Raw genomic sequence first — 12173 nt, forward strand, 5'->3', positions numbered from 1 at the left:
TGCCGAGGATATAACCTAGTGTCTGAGCGTGCTCTCAAGAAGTTGAGCATTTCCATATTCATCAGGGTCTTACCAACATCCATGACGAGGATCCTGGCGACACATCACACTACTAGGCAAAAGCTTATAGGCAGACGCTTACTAGTAGCGTGGTTTTATACCCCTCACTACTGCTACTTACTAGTAGCACGATTTTATATCCCCCGCTACTACTAAGTTGATAGTAGTAGCGCGGGTTTATAACCCTTGCTACTACTAAGTTATTTCCATCGTGCCCTTCAAGACCAGCCGTAGTAGTAGCGCAGGTTATCAGCCCATGCTACTACTAAGTTGATAGTAGTAGCGCGGGTTATAAACCCCACGCTACTACTAAGTGGTCTCGAGCGTGCACCCGGGACATGCCATAGTAGTAGCGTTGGGTTAGCGTGGGGTATAAACCCAACGCTACTACTAAGTGATCTCCTTGCCGCCGCCAACTCCGCCTTTCTCTCCCCCATTCACGCCGCCTCTCCACCCCCACCCCACCTTCTCCTCATCCCTGTATCGCAACCCTTGTCCCTTCCTATCCTCTCTCCCTCCCTCCCATGGCGGAGTCGCCCGAGAACACCGCCGCGGCACCCGCGCCCGCGCCACCCGCCTCTCCCGCCCCCTTGACGCCAAGTGGGACGCCTGCCTCGACCTCTCCATCCGCCGTGTCGCCTACTCCTCCCTCACGGGCGCCTTCGGAGGCCTCATCCTCTTCCGTAAGCCCCCAACCCCATCCGCCTCACCTCTCCATTCCCCTCGCTGCATCACGAGATCTGTTCGTCACACCTCCGTGGGTATCTCATGATCTAGGGTTGCGCGAAAATAATGCTCGTGTTCCATATCGATTGGCCCAATCTGATGAGGGATTCCCTAGCTGCATAGGTAGGGCGCGCTCCTCCAGGCAAAAACATTTGGGAATGTTACTAATGTGCATGCCCTGCTTTAGGGTGTTGTAGATTGATTGTTTCCTGCGTGATTGGAGCCCCAAATTTGCGTTGAGTGCTCTGAGATCCTGATGATTGTAAGCAAAAAATCACTTATGTTTTATTTCATGTATGTTTGTATTCTGCAGAGGCCAGAGTCTTATTTCAATTGATTCGTCAGCCAGTGTATGAATAGCAGGACATGCTTGAATTTGGCTAAGCTATGTGATGGCTTTGACTGTTAGGTAGGGAAACTTTTGTTTGTGATTTTATTGGTGTGAACAATGCTTTCCTGGTGTTAGTCATACTCTCGGAATGGTTATGGTGAATCATGGTTCTAAAAATAATTATGTCTTACCATCATTTCCTCGTGTCTGGTATTTTTTTAGAGAAAGAACAACGCTTTGTCTGATTGGGATTGTGGTCTGTGGGGGATTTAAATACTGATATGTTTTTCAAAATTACAGTGTGTTTCCTATTAGATTTGCACCATGCTCATTTTTAGAGTAACACTATAAGAGGCATATGATATGTTTTTTATATGATTAATAGTGAGCTGGCGGACCTACAGATTCCTGAGTTCGGTCTTGATGCTGTTCATTCCAAGTGTTAAGCATGAATTGATAGGGCTGTGGTATGATTTTTATTGATCTTTGATAGTGTGAATTTGTGAAATGTTGGTTTCGCTTAAATCATCATCAAACTCACCACCTTAGTTCTGTTCTAAAAGTGACGCAAACTGCTTACACCATATAGGCTGCAGTATGTGGAGTCCTAAGTGTCGGGGGTTGGGTGCGACATATGCCAAAGGATGGCTTATCATGGTATGAGCGAGTAGAACGTAGCCGGTGTCTGGAAGCGGGATGAGGCGTAGACATGAACGCCGGCGCACTTTACCCAGGTTCGGGGCTCTCCTAGGAAATAACACCCCTAGTCCTGCTCTGCGGGGTCACCGCATGATCACTTAAAGCACTATTGTATACAAAGGTGCTCCTCGAGCTGTATGCTAGTGGTAGGAGAAGGCAGGGCTAGCTCTCTCCTCTCTCTATGGGTGAGTCTAGGTCTAACCGGTTGGGAACACTTTGCATGGGTGCCCTGGGGGGTTTATATAGGCCTACCCCCAAGGGCACAATGGTAATCTGGCCAGGTGTAGGGCCCGGCTGTCAGCATCTCTGGTCGCCGGCTTCTCCGCCGGTTGCTGGGGCCCGCCGCCTGGTGGGCCCCTCCGACTAGTCGGGTATGGAGCTGATAGGCCACCTCCGTCGCTTGCGGGTCCGGCCGGCTGCTTGTTACTGTAGCTGGAATGCTAACGACGCATGCTTGGTCGGGGGGGGGGGTGGCTACAGTCCTGCCGTCTCGCGGGAGGTCACTGTAGCCTCACCGCGTCTCTTCTGGTTAATGGCGAGCGGACCCCGAGGGGAGAGTAGGCCGCCTGTTAGAGGCCGGCCTCCCTCGGGTCCGACTGGTCAGGACCTGCCGCCCTCCGGGCTCTCGCTGCTTGGTAGAGCCCGCCGCCTGCAGGCCGTGCCGACAGGCCGTCGTGGGAACAGGGCTCCGCCTGACAGGGGTGACATCGAGGGTGGAGCGACAATAGTGCCACGCCGTGCGGAGATCTCCGCCGCACCTAGCCCTGAATATGGGGGTGATGGGCTACATGTAGCCACATCCTGTCTTGTCTTCTTAATGGGGGTACAAACTTTTAGGGCATTGTGGGCCGCCTGCTAGGAGCCGGCCTTTCTGGAGGTTGCCTGCTAGGAGTCGGCCCGTCTTGGGGATGTCTTCTGGTGCTTGGCCGTCTTCTGGCAGCCAGCCGCCTGAGTCAGTCGGCCTCTAGAAGGCGGCACTTCATCCTTGATGCTTGAGGTGCGCAGCCGGCTCAATGTCTTGAAATGCTTAGGGACTCGGGTTAGGCTACCCATGGCCTATTACTTCGACAGTAGTCCCCGAAGCTGGTGAGGCGTCATGGCTGATAAGTCGAGAGGCCTCAGCAGTTTCCTCCTCTAAGTGCTCTTGCTAAATGCTTTGTCCGTCTCCTGGCGTGCCACCTGTCGGGAGTCGGATGTGACCAGGCGGCTTTGAATGATGATTTCGAAACGCCAAGGCGGGAACCAGGTGGTGTGCTTGCTAAGCCTCTAGGCCCACCGCCCGCTGTAAGTACGCCATGCGGCGCCAGCCAGCCGGGCCAGCCTGCCAACCCATTCTCATGATGGGACGTGACAGCAAGCCGGGCCCGCCACTATCAAGCCTCGGTGCGCGGGCGGATCCACCGCGACCAAGGCAAACGGTTGCAAATCTGGGGGAGTTACTGCATAGTAACTTGCCAAATAAACGCGGGGCCGTGGGGTCGTGGGCGCAGTTAATCCCACGATCCCATGCCCCACCCCCTCGGCTTCATAGCCCGAGGGCTATAAGTAGGCGGACGAGGAGGAGTGGCGGAGCATGCGCGCCCTCCTCTCCCTTTGCCATTTTCATCTTCTTCCTCGCACGCTGTTGTCGCACCTCCGCGCTCTGTCGAGGCGCCGCCGCAGCTCGCCACCGTCAGGCTCCTTCGCCCCAAGCTTCTTTCTCGATCCCGCTCGGTCTCCATGGCGTGCGAGAAGGGAGGATACTGGGATGGCTCGGTGGTGATCGACGACCATCTCACCTTCCTCTACGCGACACGGCGACTGCCCAGCCCGGGCTTCGTTAAGGTGCGCGTGCCGTTGGAGAAGGAAATCTCGCCAGTGCCGCAAGGAGGTGAGCGGCTCATCTTTCGCTCGCACTTCCTCCACGGCTTCGGCCTGCCGGTGAGTGGGTTCTTCCGCTCCTTCCTCGAGTTCTACCATCTTTAGTCGCATCACTTAACGCCCAACACCGTGACGCTGTTGTCCGCCTTCGTCATGGTGTGCAAGGGCTACCTCGGCATCCTCCCCACCATCGAGTTGTGGGGAGCCTTCTTCTACACCAAACTGGGCACCTCCGCCAGGGAGAAGGCGGCCCAGTGTGGTGCCTTCGTCGCGGTGCACCGGCCGCCGGCGAAGAACGCCTTCCCCACCATCAAGCTGTCACAGTCGGTCAAACTCTGGCAGAAATTATATTTCTACATGGAGGACGTCGACCCGGCCATCAACTTCATCAACCTGCCGCCCTACGAAGCCGGCCCCCCGGTCAAGCCTCGTGCCAACTGGGGATACAAGCCGAAGCCCATGTCGGCCGAAACCACCGCCGCTGTCAACCGGCTTCGGGTGCTGACGGAGGCGGAAGGCCTCAAGGCGTCCGACCTACTGGTCGCCTTCGTCGAGCGCCGGGTTATCCCGCTTCAAGGTCGGCCTCATCTGATCTATCGGATGAGCAGGCACCGCGACCCGAGCCGGATGTGCACGAGTGCCGACTGCCGAGATTGCCCGGATGGTGAACGAGATCTCCGACCTCAAGCTGTCGGAGGGGTCTTGGTTGTTCGGCAAGCGGCCATACTCCCACGCCAACCCTCCGCCTGTTGTAAGTTCTTCAACTCTTCCTTTTTAGTACTTGTCTTGGTCTAGATCTTGGTCTTGAAAAGTCGGTCTTTTGAACGCAGATCTATATGTCTCCGGCGATGGCCGCCATCATGGGACCGAGTGATAACTACCAGCCGGACCGGGAGGTAAGGGACGTAGACAACCCCGACTTGGGGGCGGCCGCCCTGGAGGACGATGCCATAGGCGGAGGCGATGTAGCAGGCGGCTCCGAAGAAGGAGGCGGCATCCAGACTTGGCCCGATGATGACAATGAAGAGGACGAGCCACGCCCTGCGCGAGGCGCCGGCAAGGCGGACATGGGTCCTTCTACCAAGCCGGCTGCTCGAGGCGGCACGTGCAAGCGCAAGCAAGGCGTCGTCTTGTTTGGCGGCGCACCGAAGAAAACTAAGAACCCGACCGCCGTGACCAGGCGGAAGGAGGCCGCCTGTTTCAGAAGCTTCCGAAGGCACCTCCCATGGTGTCGGCGTAAGTAAATTTTTCTTGCGTTTTCCTTTCTTGTTGGCTCCGTCTAAGCTTCCTTGCTTTATTTTTCTTGACTTAGGGCCCAGCTCTTACTTGAGAAGTCGGTTGCAGCCTCCGTCATTGGGTTGGCGGAGACTTCCACCACCACCCGGCGAATCTATCCGGTTGTCGACCTACAGGAGGCACAGGAGTGAAACGCGTGGGGGCGCGCGAGGAGCAGGAAGCCGCCCGCAGGGAGAAGGCGGAGGCGGACAAGGCGGAGGAGGGCGCATTGAAGAAGCTGGCGGAGGCTGAGGCTGATGCCGCGGTGAAGAAGCGGCTTTAAGAGGCCGCGCGCAATCAGACGCAGGTATTCGTCGTCTCCTTGAACTCCGCACCTCCACCACCGGAATTTATGGTGTTGACTGGGGGAGCCGACGACGAGCACCTGATCATGGAGTGGGAAGGCGGCGATGTCGTCATGCCGGATGCGGCCGTGCCTCCGCCACCGCCGTCTGGAGGAGCGCGAGACAAGCAACCGGCTGCCCTGCTGGTGCCACCACCCGAAAACAAGGTGGTGACGGGCCCGACTCCTGAGGCTTGCACGCCATCACACCGCTGAATTGCGAAGGCAACTTCGGCGCCATGACCGTTGGAAGTCGGCGCTGCGAGCTCGTCGATCCCGGATGCCGAAGCGATCAGCGCCGCGCCCACCGAATGGGTGCGTGGAGGCGGGACAGGAGCGTTGAACCAGGCGATCCTGGACGTCCAGGCCAAACTCCATGCTGAGGCCGACGCTCTTAAGCTGTGCAACTGGGCATTCTTGGATTCGCAAGCAGCCATTCGGGTATGCCTTTTATTTATTCATCTTTGATTCTTGTACTTCTCTGTGGGGGCGCGCCAGCGCACCCACTGGGTGTAGCCCCCGAGTTTCGGGCCGGCTATTGAGCAGGCGGCTCGGAACTTCTAATTGACAAGCTCCGAGTGCTAAATTTATCTGGCATCTTCATTATAGGACTATCATAACCTCCGTGCGACCACCTTCAACTCCAACATCCGAGAGCTGGACCGACGGACCGCCGACTTGTCGGAAAGCCGGAGTAAGTCTTCGTTTTCTTTCTCTGCGGGGGCGTGCTAGCGCACCCGCTGGCTGTAGTCCCCGAGATTCAGGCCGACTGCTTGGCAGTCGGGCCGGATCTCCTTGGCAACTGTACTTCTCCTTTGTTGATCGTTAATGTCTTTTTTCTTTCTCTATTCTTGTAGAGGCCAATGCCGCCCTTCAGCAGTAGCTGGGTGAAGCCAACACCGTGTTGCATGCCAAGGAGGCGGAGTGCAACGAGCTGGCCCAGGAACGCGACCGACCGGTCAAGTAGCTGGTGGAGCAGGCGAAGCTTCTCCAGAAGGCCCAGAAGGAGATGGAGGAGAAACACTCCAATCTCCTCGCCGAGTTTGAGACCGAACGATCTGCCTGGGCCGATAAGGAGGAGCTGCTGACTGCCGGCTTCGGTAGTATTGAAGACATGGTTGATGGTAAGCTTCTTCCTTTTCCTTTCTTTGAGCCGCCGGCTGCTGATCAGGCCGGCTTCTAGCTTCTGACTTCTGTCCTACTTGCTTTCTGCCTGAGCAGACTTCTTCCCTGGCCATTCTGGCGCTGCCAATCAGGCTATTGAGGCCTATCGTGAAGAACGGAGGGCGGGAGGCGCGGAGATCGCTGCCGACGCCCCCCGGACCCTTAGCGAACAGGTTCTCAGCATCTAGGCACGCCTTTGGCCGGCTCACCGGATGCTACGCCGTCTTCAGCGTGTCGGGGCCTAGGCGATCTCTGCCCTTTGGTTAGACAGGCCGGCTCCGCACACTCCCAGTCGGACCGCCGAGTGGCTGGAGGTGGCGGCTAGCCGCCTTGAGGCTTGGAAAGGTTCCTCGACCCAGGTTGGAGCACGTCGGGCCTTGGAGTTCGTCAAGGCATGGTATCCTGGGCTAAATCTAGCCCAGTTGACCACGTTCTGACAGGAGGCCCAGGAGGAGCTGGTGACAGTGGAGCGTGATCTAGTCAGACGGGCTGCGGCGATCGCCGAGTACACCAACACCAGTATCTTTGTTCCCGAGCTGGCCGAGATTGGTGCCAAAGCGCCACCGGAGTGGTTCGGGCTAGACCCGGAGGACGACGAGGACTCGGCCGAAGTGATCGACTCCAGCGACGAGGGAGAAGGCGAGTAGGACGAGGAAGGCAAAGAGGAAGCGCCAGAGGTCGGAGCGGACGGCCAGCCTCAGCTTGACTGTCCTCCAACAATGAGCCGTGCTCAAGTGCGCCGACTGCTGCTGGAGGCGACCAAGCGGAGACTGACCAGCCGTCCACTCCACCAACCGGCACCACCGACTCCGCCAGCCAGCCGAACCCCTCTGCTGCTTCCTAGGCCACCGACTTATCTTATTTCCTGCTTTATTAGTCTCGACAAACTTTGTTAAATTTGCACAATTCCACCCGCGGGGTGTATTTTAAACTTCTGTTGAATGCTGGCCAAGGGCCTTTGGTATGTAAATATTTTTCCACACAAGTTGTGCTTTTGCCGAGTTCTGACTTTTCTTGCTCTCTCCTCCTTGCCTTTTCCCCTTTGCCACCCTCTCTTGGCTGCCGTCTTGCCAGCCAAACAGCCGCTCTGCGGACTGTGGCTGGGTCAAGTTCTTTAGCTAGTTTCGGGAGAGCAAGTACTCGGTCGACTAGAGCATTAGCAAATTAAGTAGAAGCTGGCCGGCCGGCTGCTCAGCAGCCGGTCGATGAGGCGGGAAGCCGGCTTGAACTATGTGCATGCTTTGGATCCTTAGCCATTTTTCATGCGGACACCATTTCTGCCTTTAACTCCTGCCCACCGGACAACCTCTCAGCGAGCTGTGGCTTTGGTAGGAGAAGGTTTAGGTGCCAACGCACTACTTGTCTGGCTGCAAGAAGCACCACATAGTACAAGGCGGTGAGCCCCCGGGCCGACTGGTCGAACCCGGTGCCAGGTAGAATGATGAAATAACACATTCATAGGCATAATACTTATCATATAGATAAAAGAGGGTAGCCCCCGAGCTCTTCTCGGGGGACCCCCAGTCTTCGTACTTAATACAAAAGGTAGCATGGTACATACTGCATTAACTGTAAAATCATTGCAGGAGGTTTGTGTTCCATGGCCACTCCGTCTCCTTGCTGGAGTCGTCTCTTTTGCGTGCTCTGGGCTTCTGAGCATCGATCAGGTAGTAGGAGTCATTGCCCAAAACATTGCTGATGATGAAGGGGCCTTCCTAAGGTGCGGAGAGCCTGTGCTGGCCGGCTGTTCGCTGGATCAGCCGGAGCACAAGGTCTCCCTCTTGGAAGGATCTTGGCTTGACTTTCCAATTGTAGTATCGGCGTAGGCTCGGTTGGTAGATGGTGGACTGTGTCGGATTTCAGGTTCCAGCAGACCCTTGAGGTTCGAACACTAGGGTGTGCGCGGAGATTTCGCCCTCTACCTTCCTGCTCCTCGCCGAATCGCTGGGATCTAAACTACAAACAGAACAACACAAGAGACACAAGGTTTATACTGGTTCAGGTCACCATTGTGGTGTAATACCCTACTCCAGTGTGTGGTGTGGTGGACTGCCTCTTGGGCTAAGTATGAACAATACAAGGAAGAACAGCCTCGCGAGGGTCTGTTCTTGGCTGGTGTGATGAACTGCTAGGAGGAGTTCAGTCGCTCTATCTACTGGTTTCTTGGTGAGGATCCAAATGCCTCCACCCTGGGGGTGGCTAGTCCTATTTATAGGCAAAGGCCCCGGGCCTCTTCCCAAATATTGAGCGGGAAGGGCGCCAACAATTGGCCATTTTGAAGGGGAACAGCGGGTACACTTATCCTGACTAAAGTTGGTCTTCGCCTGTCAAAGGCTCTGGTGGTGATGCCTGCTTGGGCTCCACAATGACTTCCTCCCTGCCGTTGGGCTGGTCTTGGTCTTGTTGCACCGAAATGGATGCCTTATCTTGATGCTCTCGCCTGTGCTTGCTCCCTTTGCACCAAAGAGGAAAGGAGGACACTGCGCGGGCTGGCACCCGACTGGCGCCCTTGGTCGTCATGGCTTGCGTCATGGGCACCTCGCGAGGTACCCCACCTTGAACTCTCCGCCACCTCATGAGCCAGCCTAATGAGGCCGTGCCTGAGGAAGCTCCTTGTCGTCCGCCCCGCGAGGCTTGGCCCCTCGCGAGGGTCTTGAGCATGTGTTGATGAAGATGGGCCGCGCTGGGCCCCCCCTTTGAGCCACGCCGCAGGCCGCAGGCATGCAAGTCTGGGGACCCCCGTTCCCAGAATGCCGACAGTAGCCCCCGGGCCCATGGTGCGCCCGCACTTGGCCGAGCGGAGAGGCGAAAGGGCAAGTGCGAAGCGTCGTGGGCCCTAACAGCCTGCGGCCTTGGGCTCCGCATGGCGGTTGATTGGACGTGGGTGCCTCTGCAACCGCGTGAGTTGATAATGGAGCGGCTTCTGTCCTTTGCCTTCTTTGCTTTCTCTAGTTGCTGCTCAGATCCCCTTTCTTGCACCTCTCTTCCCCGCCTTCGAAATCTTCAGATCTACTCCGTCTGCGCGCCCTAGCCAGACATGGCTCCTCGCCAGGCCCCGGCCGGAGCTTGGTATTCGTCCGCCTTGGACTCGCCGAACGTGTCGGAGGAGAGCCTTGCCCGGGTGCGCCAGATGGCGGCGGCGCAGGGCATCGACGGGGCAAAGGTGTAAAAGGACGGCTCTACTCTCCCTGAGGGCCAAGGGGGCACCTTCTATCCGCTCTTCGTGAGCGCCATCGTCGCCGGTCTGGTGCTTCCCTTTTCTGAGTTCTTCTTTTCTGTCCTCCGCCATTATAATCTTCAAGCCCTGCATCTCCACCCCAACTCTGTCCTTCTTCTGGCAATCTTCGCCTACTATTGCGAGGCTCACGTAGGGGTGAAGCCCTCAGTGGCCTTGCTGCGCCACTACTTCTCCCTCCAGACCTCTCGTGGTGCCGTCTCTGCGTGTGCGAGCTTCGTCGTGTACGGCAGCTCCATCGCCGTTTCGAGCCCTGGAAAAGGATCGAGGGCTTCAGGAGCAACTGGGTCTTAGTGGATGCTGGGCGCATCCATCCTCGGCTGACCCTGCCCACAGGACACCCCGCGAGCTCCGACAACTGGTCCCGAGTGGAGCTTGTGGACCCCCGCGCGAAGCCAGTATTGGAGAAGATGGACGCAGATCTGAGGCCGGCCAGCATGGCGGCGGCGAAGCTGACTGGTGCATCGCTGCTGAGGGAATTCCTGGAGCACCAGCTGGCTCCGCTTCGTCAGTACTCACTTCCGATGTGGAGGCCCCACCCGAGCCCCGCGGTCTTGGCCGATGAGGATCTGGCTGCGGTCCTTCAGTCTTTGGTTGGGGCGACGTGGCGAGGTTGGAGGGCGCTCCTACGCCCCTGTTCCTCCGAGAGGACTGGGAGCAGGTAGTGGGGTCCATGCCGGTCTTCAACGGGGACGGGCCCGTGGCCGCGGAGGCTCTAGAGGACCCGGTGGACGTGTCCTCCGGCGACTCTAGTGAAGAGAAGGAAGGAGGGGAGCGGGAAGAGGGGGCTGACTCCGAGGCGGAGTCAGGGGCTCCCCCCCCTCGGTGCAGGTCCCGCGCTCTCCGCCTCTCTCTGAGTGACAACGACGAGGATGATGATGAGCAGGGCAGCGGGAGCCTGCCCCTGATCCCGAAGAAGGACCGGACCGGGCTGATCCCCCGCGGGTCTGCCCCGGCCCCGAGGCGATCCGCAGGCGCACCTCCTGCTCCCGAGCTCCTTGAGGCTGATCCTTGCAGCCGGCTCTCGGGCTTCAAGTATGGCTAGAGGCTGCTCGAGCCTGCAAGCGATGACCTGTAAGTGCTTGATTCCTCTCTTGCTTATCGTTCTGTTCCTGAGGCTTGACGCTCGTATCTCCCGGCTAGGCTGGCGCCCGCGACAAAGAAGTCGAAGGGAGCTCCTGAGGTTCCATCCGTGGCAGCGCCTCTGCCCATGAAAGAAGGTGACCGCGACGCACGGGCCTCTCCTGCCCGGGCGTCCTCACGAGGCCTGGCTGAGCCGGCTGGGGCGAGCTCAGCCCCCATGGCCCAGGCGACTCCCGAGGTGCCCTTGCCTGATGCCGCCACCCCAGCCGTCGTGGCGCAGCAGGCTCCACCTCAGGATACCGTGATCACGCTGCCGTCTTCTCCTCCTACTCCACCGACTGCTGCTTACCCGACTACTGTTCTGGATCACGCTGTTGCCGAACTGGACCGTCTGCGGCAGGATCTTCTGGGCGCCGACTCTCGTCTAGTGGCCGGGCGCTTGGAGCTAGCTTCTGGCTGGATTCGCTCCGACGCTTCGATTCGAGCGGCGCTGGTCTAAGCCTCGACGGCTTGCGACGAGGAGAAACAGGGCGTCCTTGGGGCGAAGGCTGCCCGCGAGGCCGCCTTGGGGGAGGTGGCTAATTTCCAAGGTCGCTGCGAGGCGCTGGAGAGAGAGTTGAAGGGCCTGCAGAACCAGCAGGCCGAGGAGGCCCGCCTTCGCCAAGAGTAGGAGGAAGGCATGAAGGCTCGCGAGGCGGCTGTCAAGGACCAGGACGCCAAGCTCAAGAAGCGCCGTGACTGCCTAGGCGCGCTCGAGCAAGAGCTGGAGGCGAGGAAGGTTGAGCTTGATGGCAAGGCCCGGGTTCTTGCAGAGGATCGCGTGGCCTTTGCGGAGATGGAGGAGAAGGCTCGCACTTCATTGAAGACGCTTCATGAGAGCGGCCTGGAGAGCCCACTGGCCGGCGAGGAGGATGGCTGTGCCAAGCTGCTTCCCTTCCTGGTTCGTGCCCTCGAAGATGTCATCCTTGGCCTTGGCCCTACGGCTGAGGCCGAGGCACGCGTCTTGTCTTCTGCAGCGCTGACGCGGGTCTTCACCCACATCTATCTTCGCGACCCCAACATCGACCTCGATAGCCTGCTGGAGCCAGCGAGCGGCGAGTGTGCTGCTGCCGCTAATGAGGTCGTGAAGGGTCGTGCGGAGGCTCTGCTGGGGAAGTTCCGGGCCTTCAGCACCAAGCCGAAGCGGAGTGCTGCTAGCCATGCTTCTCCACAAGGCGAACCCGCTCCGCGCAGCTCCACCGCCGGCAAGTGACTCCGTCGTGGCTCCCGTCTTGCTTTTAATTCCTGCACATGCACCATGCCTTGGGGAGGCATTAAAACTTGCTGTGATAACAGTGTGGACTGTAATATTTGCTTTTGAATTCCCTGAAATTTGCACTATTCCTTCCTACTTGCTT

At 58.2% G+C, this 12173-nt stretch overlaps 1 pseudogene; it reads left to right on the forward strand.

The window, feature by feature from the left end:
- The first annotated feature begins 584 nt into the window (after positions 1 to 584).
- Positions 585 to 12173, forward strand: part of LOC123191689 (uncharacterized) — a 68614-nt pseudogene continuing 57025 nt past the window's right edge.

Source organism: Triticum aestivum, chromosome 2A (genome assembly GCF_018294505.1).
Source record: "Triticum aestivum cultivar Chinese Spring chromosome 2A, IWGSC CS RefSeq v2.1, whole genome shotgun sequence".
Lineage (NCBI taxonomy): Eukaryota > Viridiplantae > Streptophyta > Magnoliopsida > Poales > Poaceae > Triticum > Triticum aestivum.